Source organism: Aricia agestis, chromosome 2 (assembly GCF_905147365.1).
Source record: "Aricia agestis chromosome 2, ilAriAges1.1, whole genome shotgun sequence".
Lineage (NCBI taxonomy): Eukaryota > Metazoa > Arthropoda > Insecta > Lepidoptera > Lycaenidae > Aricia > Aricia agestis.
Genome location: NC_056407.1, coordinates 15175001 through 15187500, shown reverse-complemented (window position 1 = coordinate 15187500; position 12500 = coordinate 15175001). Strand labels below are relative to the sequence as shown.

The 12500-nt window shown below is 53.1% G+C and overlaps 2 non-coding genes and 1 pseudogene across 2 annotated transcripts; all 3 read left to right on the top strand.

Moving 5' to 3' along the window:
- The first annotated feature begins 1084 nt into the window (after nt 1–1084).
- LOC121740087 lies at nt 1085–2987 on the top strand. The gene has a single exon (XR_006037538.1). It is a non-coding gene; the product is annotated as a small subunit ribosomal RNA (ribosomal RNA).
- A 425-nt stretch (nt 2988–3412) lies between these two features.
- On the top strand, nt 3413–3569 carry LOC121740144. The gene has a single exon (XR_006037577.1). It is a non-coding gene; the product is annotated as a 5.8S ribosomal RNA (ribosomal RNA).
- Nucleotides 3570–4048: 479 nt separating this feature from the next.
- The window catches only part of LOC121740128, a 10727-nt pseudogene continuing 2275 nt past the window's right edge, over nt 4049–12500 (top strand).

The window sequence follows — 12500 nt, the reverse complement described above, 5'->3', positions numbered from 1 at the left end:
TTTTAATTTTTTTTTTTATATTTTTTATTATTTTGTATATAACCACCGTCGACATTTGTTATTATCAGGTAGGTACTATTTATTCTAGTTTCACATGTACAATACAATAATAATAAACACTGAACACGTCCCGCCACTGTAATTCATAATTCAAATTGTATAATATCAAAGTGAGATGTTCAATGCGCGAACCGACCGATTGGTCTTGAGAGTGTTTTTGTTTTTCAAACTTTCCTTCCGGACGGGGGGGGGGGGGGGAATGGTGGTGGTGGTGGTGGTGGTGGTGGTGGTACCAGGTTTAGGTTAATCGAAGTCTATACTACTCGATGTGACAACATATATTTTTAATCGCATAACACCAGCGCATTATCTGCACGGCGCATTCGCATATACATGTGGAGTGAGTGCGAGTGAGCAGTGATGGTGGTGTTGGTTATGCGATGTGTGAAAATACAAAAATTTGTGCCATATCCATTTGAGCTCATCATAATGATAATAAACAAACAATATACGACGTGTCGACCGACGGACCAGCGAAACGTGAGGTTCTCGCGATAATCATTAGTTTGATTTTGTGTCGAGCCGAACGGTAGCTGCAGTTCGTTAAAGTTACCACCGTAACAATCGCGGCGGGGCATTATGTACGAGCGCGGAGCACCTGTTTAGAGTGCGCCGTTGTCTGGTATTGTGCCCGTCGCGTCGAAGGTGGAACTGATAGCGGTCGCGAAGTTACAATATTTCTTCATATAGTATTACATCAACTTTGACGTAATGTATGTGGTCTGATCTCTCCAGCACCGGGCGACAATCTATATGGTTGACGAGTTCATGTTAAACTCTCTGTTACACTATCATAGATGATAGATCTCGTAATATGGAACGTTCGAATGTGCGGTAGCTTAGTTGCTCCGCGTTTTCTTTTTTTTGTGTTTGTCGCACAAAAGGGAAAATTCAAATAATGACTGGTCACCGCGCGTGCACGGTCCGCCGTGTGTGCGCGCGTGCACTGTTTGGCCGTCGACACGCGTGTCGACGGCGAGTACCTCGAGCGCTCGAAGAGATTCGTGCGGCTCTAGTGGTTAGCTCCCTGGTTGATCCTGCCAGTAGTTATATGCTTGTCTCAAAGATTAAGCCATGCATGTCTCAGTGCAAGCCGTATTAAGGCGATACCGCGAATGGCTCAATATATCAGTTTTGGTTCCTTAGATCTTACTCAGTTACTTGGATAACTGTGGTAATTCTAGAGCTAATACATGCAATCAGAACTCTGACCAGCAATGGGATGAGTGCTTTTATTAGATCAAAACCAATCGACGGAGGGCCTCGCGTCCTAAGTCGTTTATTTTGATGAATCTGGATAACTTTTGCCGATCGCATGGTCCAGTACCGGCGACGCATCTTTCAAATGTCTGCCTTATCAACTTTCGATGGTAGTTTCTGCGACTACCATGGTTGTCACGGGTAACGGGGAATCAGGGTTCGATTCCGGAGAGGGAGCCTGAGAAACGGCTACCACATCCAAGGAAGGCAGCAGGCGCGCAAATTACCCACTCCCGGCACGGGGAGGTAGTGACGAAAAATAACGATACGGGACTCTTACGAGGCCTCGTAATCGGAATGAGTACACTTTAAATATTTTAACGAGGAACAATTGGAGGGCAAGTCTGGTGCCAGCAGCCGCGGTAATTCCAGCTCCAATAGCGTATACTAAAATTGTTGCGGTTAAAAAGCTCGTAGTTGCATTTGTGCGCCGCGCTGTCGGTGCACCGCATCCGCGGTGATACTGACACGTTTGCGGAGCATATCGTCGGTGAGCCGACGGTAAAACGTCGGTTCAATATCAAAATCCTATCGCGGTGCTCTTCAGTGAGTGTCGAGGTGGGCCGACAATTTTACTTTGAACAAATTAGAGTGCTCAAAGCGGGCTCAAAATGCCGCTTGAATATTTCGTGCATGGAATAATAGAATATGATCTCGGTTCTATTTTGTTGGTTTTCAGAACTCCGAGGTAATGATTAATAGGGATAACTGGGGGCATTCGTATTGCGACGTTAGAGGTGAAATTCTTGGATCGTCGCAAGACGAACATCAGCGAAAGCATTTGCCAAAGGTGTTTTCATCAATCAAGAACGAAAGTTAGAGGTTCGAAGGCGATTAGATACCGCCCTAGTTCTAACCGTAAATATGTCATCTAGCGATCCGCCGACGTTAATACAATGGCTCGGCGGGCAGCTTCCGGGAAACCAAAGATTTTGGACTCCGGGGGGAGTATGGTTGCAAAGCTGAAACTTAAAGGAATTGACGGAAGGGCACCACCAGGAGTGGAGCCTGCGGCTTAATTTGACTCAACACGGGAAATCTCACCAGGCCCGGACACCGGAAGGATTGACAGATTAACAGCTCTTTCTTGATTCGGTGGGTGGTGGTGCATGGCCGTTCTTAGTTGGTGGAGCGATTTGTCTGGTTAATTCCGGTAACGAACGAGACTCTAGCCTGCTAAATAGGCGTCGCCATTTAGGTGTGCGCGACTTCGGTCGCGCAACTCACTGGCGACGTATTAAAATTCTTCTTAGAGGGACCGGCGGCTTCGAGCCGCACGAGATTGAGCAATAACAGGTCTGTGATGCCCTTAGATGTCCTGGGCCGCACGCGCGCTACACTGAAGGAATCAGCATGTTCTCCCTGGCCTAGAGGCCCGGGCAACCCGTTGAAACTCCTTCGTGCTGGGGATTGGGGTTTGCAATTATCCCCCATAAACGAGGAATTCCTAGTAAGCGCGAGTCATAAGCTCGCATTGATTACGTCCCTGCCCTTTGTACACACCGCCCGTCGCTACTACCGATTGAATGATTTAGTGAGGTCTTCGGACCGACACGCGGTGGCTTCACGGCCGTCGGCGTTGCTGGGAAGTTGACCAAACTTGATCATTTAGAGGAAGTAAAAGTCGTAACAAGGTTTCCGTAGGGGAACCTGCGGAAGGATCATTATCGTATGATGTTGTTGTGTTATTCAATTAACGCGACGATAATATTATACCATAAACAATCGAATCGAACTGAACAACATTTTTTTCTCGCTACGACGGAGTCGAACTTGAACGCTCGAGTTGACCCCTACGCGCTAGTGCGCTAGTACCTGTACACACACTGTCACGTTCGCGTCACGTTGACTGGCAAGAATCCGCGCCACGAGTGTCCAATGAACAGACGGTGGATCGCGTGCAGCGAAAGTCAGTGTGCTAGTGCGGGGGGTGTAAGCTCGTCGCGCGTCCGTCGGTTGGCGTAAATACAACATTATAACAGAGAGCGGTAAACGAATGTCCACGTTTGACCTTAACACGTCCGTGGTCTGTTTGTTTCACATTCAATTTATTTTTCACACCCAGTGACATGTTTTTTATAATATAAACCATTACCCTGGACGGTGGATCACTTGGCTCGCGGGTCGATGAAGAACGCAGTTAACTGCGCGTCATAGTGTGAACTGCAGGACACATTTGAACATCGACATTTCGAACGCACATTGCGGTCCGTGGAGAAACATCCAGGACCACTCCTGTCTGAGGGCCGGCTGTATAAAATCATATGCCACACTGTTCGTCTCACGACGAACAATTGACGGTTCCGGGCGGCGTCGCGCGTGTGTGGGTTCGCCCATGCCGCGCCTCACGTGCGGTCCGTTTAAATATGAGACATAAATGTAATATAACGTTACGTGTTGTGTGGTGTGTACGGTAGCGCGCTCGCGTCGGCGACGTGCGCCGCTCCCCACCGACGCTCCGTGAAGGTAAAAAATTTGCGAGAGTGATTATCGGTGTGCGGGGCGTGCACGCACGTCGAACTGTGTCGTCGGCGCGCGTGATGCGCTGCGTACGTTCGAACGAAAACACCGCCGTCGAAAACACTGTTATATTATTTGAATTAATGAACAGTAGGCGGACTCGACGTCCGAAGGGCGCGTCGTCGACGCCGACGCACCGATTGATTTCGGTCGCGGAGGCGGAGTCGTTGCGCTGACGGATATCGCGTCTGCCTCAAATTTTTATCGTTGGCCTCAGATCAGGGAGGATCACCCGCCGAATTTAAGCATATTAGTAAGCGGAGGAAAAGAAACTAACTAGGATTTCCTTAGTAGCGGCGAGCGAACAGGAAAGAGCCCAGCACTGAATCCCGCGGTCGTCTCGGTCGCGGGAGATGTGGTGTTCGGGAGGTTCCGCTTTCTCGTCGTCGCCGCGCCTGTCCAAGTTCGCCTTGAACGGGGCCGTTTATCCGTAGAGGGTGCCAGGCCCGTAGCGACGGTGCGAGGCGGCGAGAGGAGCTCTCCTAAGAGTCGGGTTGCTTGAGAGTGCAGCCCTAAGTGGGTGGTAAACTCCATCTAAGGCTAAATATTACCGCGAGACCGATAGCGAACAAGTACCGTGAGGGAAAGTTGAAAAGAACTTTGAAGAGAGAGTTCAAGAGTACGTGAAACCGTTCAGGGGTAAACCTGCGAACTCGAATGAACGAACGGAGAGATTCATCGTCATTCGGCGGCGTACGGGCGTGCGCCTCGATGTGTGTCGATCGTTTCGGCGATGCGGCGCGCACGGGACTCGTCCGTCGACGTCCGCCGACGGCGTGCACTTCTCTCTTAGTAATGCATCGCGACCCGTTCGGGGTCGGCCTAAGCGCCTCTCGGGAGTCCGTCGGCGAGCGTCTCGGCGCTCGCTGGCGTACCGGGTCGGGTTGCCGGCCGGCCGTTGCGGACGGTATAAATGATGGATAATACGCTTCAATGCGAACCGCGCACGCGTTTACGCGCGTCCGGCCCGACGCAAGCTAGCGTCCCGGTGGATGTCCTGCCTCAGTGCGGACGTACGTCGGTCGTTGCTGTTTGTCGCCGCCGTGCAGTCTCGGACTGTGCGCGTCTCTGTCTGCGATGATTCTGTTTCGGGCACTCGCAGGACCCGTCTTGAAACACGGACCAAGGAGTCTAGCATGTGTGCGAGTCATTGAGTTTGATTCTAAAGACAAAACTGAAAGGCGCAACGAAAGTGAAGGCGCGCGCTTGTCGCGCGCTCAGGGAGGATGGAGCGTCGGTCTCGGTCGACCTCTCGCACTCCCTAGGCGTCTCGTTTCCAATCAGTGAATGCGGGCGCGCTATGAGCACAGATGCTGGGACCCGAAAGATGGTGAACTATGCCTGGTCAGGTCGAAGTCAGGGGAAACCCTGATGGAGGACCGTAGCGATTCTGACGTGCAAATCGATCGTCGGAACTGGGTATAGGGGCGAAAGACTAATCGAACCATCTAGTAGCTGGTTCCGTCCGAAGTTTCCCTCAGGATAGCTGGCGTCGATTGTTAACAGTCCCATCCGGTAAAGCGAATGATTAGAGGCATTGGGGCCGAAACGACCTCAACCTATTCTCAAACTTTAAATGGGTGAGAACTCCGGCTTACTCGAACTATGAAGCCGGAGATCTGATGACGGTGCCAAGTGGGCCAATTTTGGTAAGCAGAACTGGCGCTGTGGGATGAACCAAACGTAGTGTTAAGGCGCCTAAAAAACGCTCATGGGACACCATGAAAGGCGTTGGTCGCTCATGACAGCAGGACGGTGGCCATGGAAGTCGGAATCCGCTAAGGAGTGTGCAACGACTCACCTGCCGAAGCAACCAGCCCTGAAAATGGATGGCGCTGAAGCGTTTTGCCTATACACTACCGTTACGGGCAAGTGCGTCGCGTATGCGTCATTATGCCGTAACGAGTAGGACGTGCGCGGCGGAGAGCGCAGAAGGGTCTGGGCGTGAGCCCGCCTGGAGCCTCCGTCGGTGCAGATCTTGGTGGTAGTAGCAAATACTCCAGCGAGGCCCTGGAGGACTGACGTGGAGAAGGGTTTCGCGTGAACAGTAGTTGCTCGCGAGTCAGTCGATCCTAAGCTCAAGGAGAGATCTTATGTCGATGTGGCGTGTTTTCTTTGTAATGAATGATAAACAACGCCCTTTGAGCGAAAGGGAATCCGGTTCCTATTCCGGAACCCGGCAGCGGAACCGTTTCAATAATCGTTCCCTCGTTTCTAACGAGTGTTCGACGGGGTAACCCAAAGTGGCCTGAAGACGCCGCCGAGGGGTCCGGGAAGAGTTTTCTTTTCTGCCTGAGCGTTCGAGTTCCATGGAATCCTATAGAAGGGAGATATGGTTCGGAACGCGAAGAGCACCGCATTTGCGGCGGTGTCCGGATACTCTCTGCGGACCTTGAAAATTCAGGTGAGGGATGTACGTGGAGATGTCGCGCCGGTTCGTACCCATATCCGCAGCAGGTCTCCAAGGTGAAGAGCCTCTAGTCGATAGAATAATGTAGGTAAGGGAAGTCGGCAAATTGGATCCGTAACTTCGGAATAAGGATTGGCTCTGAGGACCGGGGCGTGTCGGGTTTGGACGGGAAGCGGATGCGGCCGGTGCCGGGCCTGGTCGATGCTCGTGTGTCTTTCGGGGCGCGCGGGCGGAATCCGGACCCGCGTTCCGGCCTTCCGCGGATCTTCCTAGCCGTAAGGCCGTGTCGTGAGAGTCTCGCGCTCGATCGGCGCGGTTCTGTACGACCGCCGTTCAACGGTCAGCTCAGAACTGGCACGGACAAGGGGAATCCGACTGTCTAATTAAAACAAAGCATTGCGATGGCCCTCGCGGGTGTTGACGCAATGTGATTTCTGCCCAGTGCTCTGAATGTCAACGTGAAGAAATTCAAGCAAGCGCGGGTAAACGGCGGGAGTAACTATGACTCTCTTAAGGTAGCCAAATGCCTCGTCATCTAATTAGTGACGCGCATGAATGGATTAACGAGATTCCCGCTGTCCCTATCTACTGATATGATTCCGCATTAGAGGCCGCGGCCGCAGGCGCGGCCCAGAAGTACTACGAAGAGATGCTGGAGGCAATAAGGACACCAACCAGGGCGACACAGCAGGCATCGAAGAGACTCCTATCTCCAGAGGAGGTTGCCTCAGCAACCAAAAAGAGACAGAAAAGGAAGTTAGTGCGGCCTTGCCAACCACTGTCCTTCGAAGATGGTACGCAAGGAGAGGCGGGGCCGGGGACGCCTATGCCGGACTTTAGGACTCCATGCTCGACCGATGCGGAGGAAGAGGACGGTCAGGACCTCGACAAGGCAGGAGCAAGACAGCTAGTCACCATGGCAAACAAGGCTGCATCCCATATCAACTCAGTCATAAGGTCGCCCGTATCCAAACTTAACAAGGCTGACAGCTCCCGAGTCTCGGAGGAGCTATCAAAAATGTTGGAAATAGTCTCACATCTAGCTATCATGGTAGGTGAGAAGTCAAAGGACGCAGAACTAGGGGACGCGAAAGTGAACAGCCTCATGGAGGCCCTGAGGAAGGAGAAAGAGGTCGCTGATGAAGAAAGGCGTAGAGCGGAAGCATCCTGTCAAAGACAGCTACCCAGTCTTCAGCAGTCGTTTGCCGAAAAGGTACGGGGAGTCTCAAGAGGCCCCATGATAAAAGTTCTCCCAGCTGGAGAAGACGTGAAAACGTCAGATGACACAAAGAAGATACTAAAGACCTCCGTAGCCCCCGCCACACTTGATATTAGGGTCGAGAGACTAAAGAAGATTGCCGGAGCGGGAATCCTGGTACAAACATCGTCGTCCAAAGATATGGACAAACTAAAGGCGGCGATACCGCCGACACTACGGGCCGAACCATTAAAGGGTCGGCAACCATTAGTAGCATTACGCAACTTAGATGGTGATCACCATAAGCTGGAAGAAATTCTCAAGGCCGTCAAGGATCAGAATTTGCGCGAAGACGAAAATTGGCCCCTTGAGCGGCTGGTGAAGAGCAGTCAGATTGCATTTAAGAAAAGTAGAAACGGCGGTCAAAGGACAACATACGTCTTGAGATGCCTCCCAGACCTGAGGAAGTGCCTCGTTGAAAAGAAGAGACTCTACATCGGCTGGGAGGTCATAGTTGTAGAGGATTATACAACGGAAATCTGTTGCCGACGGTGCCATCTATATGGGCATAATGAGAAAGGCTGCAAATCGGACAAGCCCACCTGTGGCCAGTGTGCGAATACAGGCCACACGGCTGCAGAATGTAAGGAGACCATCAGGAGATGTGCAACATGCTACCGGTTCGGCCACAATAAGGCCTCCCTTGAGCATAGAACAGCGAGCGCCGAATGCCCGGCCCGGAAACATGCCGAAAAGAGAATGATAGAGTCCACAACATACTAATGGCCCACTCAAAGCAATTAACCGTCGGCCAGATTAACCTGGCGGGGGCAATTACGGCCACCACAGAGCTGCCCCTAATTGCAGAGGAGATGGGACTAGACGTCGTTCTGGTCCAGGAACATTACCCTGGCTCCACTTCTCACCGCGCGGCAAACAACATCTTGCAGAGCAGCGACGGTGCCAAGGCGGGTATCTATGTTCGTAGGGGGGACTTGACATGCGCCATCTTATACCACCTGTCGAACTCACACTGTCTTGTGTGTCATGTACTGAACGACGAAGAGGGCGTGTATCTTGTCTCCGCGTACTTCCAGTACAGCGACGAAATAGATATTCACCTGGAACATCTGGGCACTGTTCTTGCCTCCTTGAGGGGTAAGAAAGTCATCATAGGGGTTGACTCAAACGCGCACTCTCCGATGTGGTACTGCGAAGAAAGACAGTACAGAGGACGCGGACCAGACGTCACGCACCGTCGCGAGTCGATGGAGGCGTTTATCCTGGCACACGGACTCCGCTTGGCCAATGCACCAGACCAGCCGGCCACGTTCGCATCGACGAACGCATCGTCCAACATCGACCTGACTCTGTCAAAAGGCACCCTGGTAACGGGGTGGAGAGTGCATGAAGACGCAATAGACAGTGACCATAGGCTGATAACATATGTGGTGGCCGAACAGAACACTGCTTCTGGCGCTGAGCCAATCGAAGAGCCAATGAGGTTTCGGGATCGTGGTGTGGAATGGGGAGTCTTCGAGGACGAGATACAGAAAAGGTCTGCTAACATCCCGTGGACCGCACCTGCAGAGGTGTTATGTGCGAAGTTTACCAGAATGGTCGCGAGCACAGCCAAGAGCGTTTTGGGGTTTGTTAAGGGCGGGAGGACAGAGCGGGGGTACGAGTGGTGGACGCCGGTCTTGGACCGGCTTCGCCGTGAGACCTACCGCGCGCGCAGAGCTTGGCAGTCGAGTCGGAAGGGTAGCAACCCGAGCGAGGAGGCTGACAAGTTGCGCTTTCATGAGCTTAGACGTACATATAGGGTAGCCATCAAGGAGGAGCAACTTAAGTTTTTCAAGTCCGTAGCAGAATCGGGAAACCAGGACCCTTGGGGCCAGGCGTACCGTGTCGCGAGCGGGAGGTTTCGGCCTCCTAGCAACGTAATAAATGGCACGAAACATGCCGAAGGTTATGCTGGGGGAGTTGACGAAGCCATGCACAGCCTCATGTATGCTCTGTGTCCGGACGACGATGTGTCCAAGGACACGGAGTACCACCGGCAAGTGCGGATTATGGCTGCAGCGATTCCTTCAGGAGAAGATGCTCCTCCTCCAACGGAACAAGTGGTCGCGAGTATAGTCAGGGATCTCCCCAACACTGCACCGGGGATCGACGGGATTTCCGCACGTATTATAAAACATGTTTGGGCAGCCGCGCCGCGAGAGACAACTGAGGTGTTTAGGCGATGTGTCCAAGAGGGCGTTTTTCCGCGCGTATGGAAGGACGGTAGACTGATTGTCCTGCCGAAAGGCAACGGCAAGCCGCCTACCGATCCTAAAGCCTACCGGCCCGTCACTCTGTTGCCGATCTTTGGTAAAATTTTGGAACGCATAATATTGAAAAGCGCCACGCAAATGACGAGTGGTCTGTCGGACTGCCAGCATGGTTTCACTCGCGGACGGTCAACGGTATCTGCTCTGGGAGAAATCCTCAGTGTGGCTCGCCGGAGCTCCTCGAAGTATGTTCAGGCGATCTTTTTGGATATCTCGGGGGCCTTTGATAATGCCTGGTGGCCGATGATCATGCTGAAAGCGAAAAGAGGAGGTTGTCCGCCAAACATCTATCGGATGTTGGCGGGCTACTTCACCGGACGCAGGGTAGGCATGTTCGTTGGTCGCAGGGTAGTGTGGAAGGTGGCTACAATGGGCTGTCCGCAGGGATCTGTGCTTGGTCCTTCGCTCTGGAACATCCTAATGGACGACTTGCTTCGACTGCCCCTCCCCAGGGGGGTGAAACTCGTGGCTTATGCCGACGACGTGACGATCCTGATTGAGGGCGACTCGCGAGCGGCCCTCGAGGCGAAAGCCTTGGAGGCATTGCGGCTCATTGCGGAATGGGGCGTCCGTAATAGGCTGGAATTTTCTCCCTCAAAATCGTCAACCATGACGGTCAAGGGGAAGTTCCAGCGACCCCCAGTCGTAAGGTTAGGGAGCAACTCCATCGAGAGCGTCACGGCGACCACGGTTTTGGGAGTGGTGATCGACTCGAGTCTTTCGTTCGCGCGGCACTCGGTATCCATAGGAGAGAGGGCGGCAAATTGCTTTGGCAAAATGTCGAGAGTATCGGCTAGCTCATGGGGGGTTAGGTACAGGGCTTTAAGGGTTCTGTACCAGGGGACTTTTGTGGCTACCGTGACATATGCTGCAGCATGTTGGTTTGAGCGAGCGACCCTGCACGTTGTGCGGAGCGCGCTTTTGCGCACCCAGAGACCCGCCTTGATCCTTCTGACCAAGGCGTATCGCTCGACGAGCACCGACGCCCTGTCAGTCTTGGCAGGGGTGCTTCCGGCCGACCTCGAGGTTATCCGTGCTGGCAGACTAGGTGTGCTGCGCCAGTCCGCGATTGCCAAGGAAGAGCTTCGGGGTGCCAAACTCAGAGAAACTGAGTCCGCTTATGCCCAATGGCAGGAGCGTTGGGACACATCGGACAAGGGGAGGGAGTTACACCGATTCTTCCCGGACGTGTTGGCCCGGTCCAAGGCGACTTGGGTCGAGCCTGACTATGAAACTTCGCAGCTGCTCACCGGTCATGGCTGTTTCAGAGGGAGGCTCCACAGAATGACTCTTGCCGCTGTGGGGTCATGCTACTGCGGCGAAGCCGAGGTAGAAGACGCACACCACGCACTCTGGGAGTGCCCTCTGTACGGGGAGGCGCGTAGGGAACTCTTGGACGGTATCGAAGTCTTTGGGGAGGGTCCGGCCTACTACTGTGATCTTGTTTCATCGGCGGCGAACTTCGGAAGGCTACGGGACTACGCGCGACTATGGCACAGGATTAGAAGCAGACTAGAACAGGAAGAAAGACATATGGAAAATCGGAGGCACTGAGGACTTAAAGAGATAGTGGAAACAGTACGCGTTATCGGAAGACACCGAAGCCGTATCTGTGCTGTCCGCCCCAGAAAGGGGAGAAGGACTTAGGGACAAATGGAAATAGATTAAACAATTTGTAGGGAATCAAGAAGTGTGCACCTGAAGGGCAGGACCCAGGACAGTAGGGTGCACATTCCCATGATTTGGCCCGTATAACCACGAAAGGTTGAGAGGGCCATGGGTTGGTGGAGGGATTTGTCCCTATCTACTATCTAGCGAAACCACAGCCAAGGGAACGGGCTTGGGAGAATCACTGCACCGGGGATCGACGGGATTTCCGCACGTATTATAAAACACGTTTGGGCAGCCGCGCCGCGAGAGACAACTGAGGTGTTTAGGCGATGTGTCCAAGAGGGCGTTTTTCCGCGCGTATGGAAGGACGGTAGACTGATTGTCCTGCCGAAAGGCAACGGCAAGCCGCCTACCGATCCTAAAGCCTACCGGCCCGTCACTCTGTTGCCGATCTTTGGTAAAATTTTGGAACGCATAATATTGAAAAGCGCCACGCAAATGACGAGTGGTCTGTCGGACTGCCAGCATGGTTTCACTCGCGGACGGTCAACGGTATCTGCTCTGGGAGAAATCCTCAGTGTGGCTCGCCGGAGCTCCTCGAAGTATGTTCAGGCGATCTTTTTGGATATCTCGGGGGCCTTTGATAATGCCTGGTGGCCGATGATCATGCTGAAAGCGAAAAGAGGAGGTTGTCCGCCAAACATCTATCGGATGTTGGCGGGCTACTTCACCGGACGCAGGGTAGGCATGTTCGTTGGTCGCAGGGTAGTGTGGAAGGTGGCCACAATGGGCTGTCCGCAGGGATCTGTGCTTGGTCCTTCGCTCTGGAACATCCTAATGGACGACTTGCTTCGACTGCCCCTCCCCAGGGGGGTGAAACTCGTGGCTTATGCCGACGACGTGACGATCCTGATTGAGGGCGACTCGCGAGCGGCCCTCGAGGCGAAAGCCTTGGAGGCATTGCGGCTCATTGCGGAATGGGGCGTCCGTAATAGGCTGGAATTTTCTCCCTCAAAATCGTCAACCATGACGGTCAAGGGGAAGTTCCAGCGACCCCCAGTCGTAAGGTTAGGGAGCAACTCCATCGAGAGCGTCACGGCGACCACGG